The sequence below is a fragment of the Mustela erminea genome, chromosome 8 (assembly GCF_009829155.1).
Source record: "Mustela erminea isolate mMusErm1 chromosome 8, mMusErm1.Pri, whole genome shotgun sequence".
Lineage (NCBI taxonomy): Eukaryota > Metazoa > Chordata > Mammalia > Carnivora > Mustelidae > Mustela > Mustela erminea.
This window is the reverse complement of record NC_045621.1, coordinates 113,665,653-113,669,974: the sequence shown is the minus strand read 5'-3', so window position 1 is coordinate 113,669,974 and position 4,322 is coordinate 113,665,653. Positions and strand designations below refer to the sequence as shown.

Here is a 4,322-nt window from a genome sequence, read left to right as displayed (position 1 = left end):
TCCTTTGTCCTTGGAACATGGGTTGTATTTGCTGTTCCTGCTCCCAGAGGCTGCTCCAAGAACACAGGCTTAAGGTAATGATGTGCTATTGAGAACACCTATATGGTATACTGGTCTGAATCCAGGTAAATCACTTTGTTAACTTTTAAGATTTGGCGAGTGGAGGCAGGAATCCATTAATTTTGCTTCCATCCAAGAAAAAACTTGTAAGTAACTTCCCTTTGCTTATTAAAACTGCTCCCTACCAAGTTTTATTGGTAGTGGGAGTGGAGAGTGGACCTCAGAGAGCCCTGAGTAACCTCACAGTTGCCATGGGCCTAGCTAACCATCACACACTGAGAGGAGCTGCAGCTGCCACAGCCTGTCTGAGTCACTATCACTGCAACCATGAGCAGCAAGGCTGAGATCCAGCAGCCACCCACCACTCCACCCTCAGTGCTGCCGACACCACCAGCAGCTCCATGGAGAGCGGTGGCCTGGGTGGCCTCGCATTTTTGTCACCTGGAGGCTGGGACAAGAAGGTCTTTGCAACGAAGGTTTTGAGACAGTAAAATGGTTCAATATAAGAAATGTATATGGTTTCATCAATAGAAATGACACCAAGGAAGATGTATTTGTACACCATACTGCCAAAAAGAAGAGTAACCCCAGGAAGTACCTTTGCAGTGCAGGAGATGGAGAGACTGTGGAGTTTGATGTCCTTGAAAGATAAAAGGGTGCAGAGGCAGCAATGTGACAGGCTCTGGTAAAGTTCCAGTGCAAGACAGTAAGTATGCAGTGGACCTTAACCATTATAGACACTATCCACATCTCAGGGGTCCTCCATGCAATTCCCAGCAGAATTATCAAAAGAGTGGGGTTGGAAAGTACTCTTGAAAGCCAGGCCCAAAAGCGCTAGCCCTACTGCAGGTGATGGTTCCCACCCTTCTATATGCAAAGACCCTATGGGCATCAACCACAATATTACAATACTCCTGAGCAGGGAGAAGTGATGGAAGGTGCTGACAACCAGGGTGCAGAACAAGGTAGATCACTGAGACAGAATATGTATTAGGGTTATAGGCCACAATCCCACAGGGGTACTCCTCACCAAAGACAGTGTAGAGAGAACGGCAGTGAGGAAGATAAGGAAAAATGAAGATGAGACCCAAGAAAATCAAGATGAGGTCAGTACAACTGCAACTTCAATTACTGAGGCAGATGCCCAGAAACCCCTAAATCACAAGATGGAAAAGAGACGATCCACTAGCTGAGAATTCATCCATTCTCGAGGCTGAGCAGGGTGGGGCTGAGTAAATGCTGGCTTAACATCTCTGCCATCATCTGATTTAGTCATCCAACACAAAGAAATAAAGATGAAATTCCAGCAATAAGAAATAAACAAAAGATTGAAGCTGAACACCTTAAGTGCTTGCTTTTTGTCCATTGACAAGATAAACAGAACTGTCTGCATTATCTGTGCAGCATAGGATTTTTATTATTTTTACCTAAAGAGGTCTCTTTTTGGTAATGACAAACGTGTTTGTTTGTTTGTTCGTTTTAAAGCTTGGTTTTTCTCAGTACACATTTAAAGGTTTTTAGTTGTCTCATGTCTGGTCAAGTTGAGATTTTTAAGAAACTCATTTTTAATTTGTAATAAATATTCACAACTTGATTTTTAAAAATAAAAATGTCAACAAACAGCAAGCATCCATTAATAGAAGTCTTAAAACAAACAAACAAGTGTAAGGAAAAACCTGCCATCTATCATTTTGGAGTAGCCTGTCTCTTTCTTTGGTCTCTCCCTGCCCTGAGTACAGGAATCAGTTTCAGATTATACCAGGAGGCTCCTGAGAGCATTTCAAACCAATAGTGCCATGTTTAATTTTGCTGTTGTAAAGGCAGCCATAAATGATACATAAATGAGTGATTATGACCTGTTTCAGTAAAAAATTATTTATAAAATATATATAAAATTCTAAAAAATATAAAATTCTAAAAAATATATATAAAACAAGTGGTGAGCTTGATTTAGCTTGTTGACCCTTGTTCTAGATCTATGAGAGAGGTGACAGGAGGGGCCTGGAGGGGTAGAAATTAGATGAGGATACAATCTTGGAGACTAGAGATGGTCCAGGGTCAGGAAGGTGATAAAGGCTTAGCACGTTTGGAGGACTGGAGCCACACCTGAACTCAGTGGATACCTTGAGACCTATAGATACTGTCCTGCACTCCAGAAAGCTTTGTCTCTGGGTGGCATGAGGGAAAGGCCAGGTGCAGCCCAGTGTTGCCACAGTCTAACTACATTCAACATTCTGTCCCAGGAACATTTTGCTGAAAACCTGGCCCAGAGGCTAGAGTTCCTGACCTTCTGGGATAAGCTGATAAATTCTCTGGGCCTGGCATCCTGTCTCCTGGCATCCTCCCCTCAGCCTGTCTGCAGAAAGCTTGCCTAGAACAAGGCATTCTAGGTGAAGGCTTTTGAAATCCAGGCCACCCTGGTGACTTTTCTTTGGGTGTCACCCCCCCAGGACAGTCAGAGCCTGGAAGCAGGGAAGGAGGGCAGGAAGCTGGCATTTGAGCCAAATCCAGAGGTGAGGCCACCTAAGAACATGGGGCCAGGATGGGTCAGAGGCCCAATAGGCAGCTTCTCAAGGTGGCCAGAGAAGCAAAGCTGTGTGAAGCCTGGATAGCTTTGCAGGAAGGGGGAGGCACAGCCTTGATGCATCTTCCTCTAGGGCTAGTCCAGGGTGGTTGTCCCCCATGTGCCCCACCCCATGGAGTTAACATATCCCAAGGGGTACTGGGAACAGCTACTCCCAACTGTGTTGAACTCTTCAGACCTTCACAGGGACCCATCCCTGTGGAGGGCTGGGTGACATTCTGATAACTTGAAATCTTCAAGCAAGTGACCTAAAGACACCAGACTAGAGGCACATGAATAAGTAGAAATAGACTCTCTATCAAGATGTGGGCTTTCTAGCAGCTGTTTGCCTGTCACTTCATGAAAAGCCACCCCTCTCCTTACTGGTGGAAGATTTTTGCTTCCTAGCATGCATGGGTCCCTTTAGCTTTCCCTCCTCCTTTGGCTTGCAGTTCTTTGGTTGCCTTTAAGGAGAGATGGACCTCCATGTTCAAAATCCAAGAAACACAGAGAAATCCCATTAATTTAACAAAAGCTGGCCATTGCCAAGGCATATCATAGACAAAGTCACAAAATACACAGACAAGGAAAGAATCCTGAAAGCAGCAAGAGGCAAATAAAAATCTTATGCTGTCTACTGGGAAGACAAACCAGTTTCACAGCAGATAGGTCTACAGAAACATGACAAGCCACAAGCGAACGGCAGGATATATTCAACATGGTAAATGGGAAAAAATATGCGACCAAGAATACTTTATACAGCAAGGCTCTCTTTCAGAATAGAAGGAGAGATTAAGAGTTTCTCAGACAAACAGAAACTAAAAGAGTTCATGCCGTCTAAACCAGCCCTGCAAGAAATAGTAAGGGGGACTCTTTGAGTGGGGGAAAAAGACGCCAGTGCAACAGAGGTTGGAAAGGACCAGAAAACATTACCAGAAACACCAACTCTACAGGTAACACAAGGGCACTAAATTTATACTTTTCAGTAATAACTCTGAATATGAATGGACAAAATGCTCCAACCAAAAGATATTGGGTATCAGAATGGAAAACAACAAAACAAAACAAAACAAAACAAAACAAAACAAAACAAGAAGACCCATCTATATGCTGCCTACAAGAGACTCAATTTGGACCTAAAGACATCTGAAGATTGAAAGTGACTGGATGAAGCATCATCTGTTGGGTGAATGGTTGTAGAAAAAGACTACTTATATCAGACAAACTACATTTTAAAATGAAGACAGTATTAAGACATGAAGAAGAGCATTATATCATGATTAAGGGGTCTATCCACCAAGAAGATCTAACAATTGTAAATACTTATGCCCCCAACTTGGGAGTACCATATATATATATATATATATATATATATATATATATATATATATATACATATATACACACACACACACACACACATCAATTAATAACAAACATAAAGAAACTCATTGATAATAATACAATAATTTTAGGAGACTTTAACACTCCACCAATAGCAATGGATAGATCATCTAAGCAGAAAATCAACAAGGAAACAATGGCTTTGAATGACACACTAGACTGGATAAGTTTGACAGATATATTCAGAACAGTTCGTCCTAAAGCAGCAGAATACACATTCTATCCTAGTGCACACAGAACATTCTCCAGAATAGATCACATACTGGGTCACAAATCAGTCCACAATAAGTACAAA

At 42.2% G+C, this 4,322-nt stretch overlaps 1 pseudogene; it reads left to right on the top strand.

Moving 5' to 3' along the window:
* The first annotated feature begins 372 nt into the window (after window positions 1-372).
* On the top strand, window positions 373-1,296 carry LOC116597615 (annotated as a pseudogene).
* The last annotated feature ends 3,026 nt before the right edge of the window (window positions 1,297-4,322 follow it).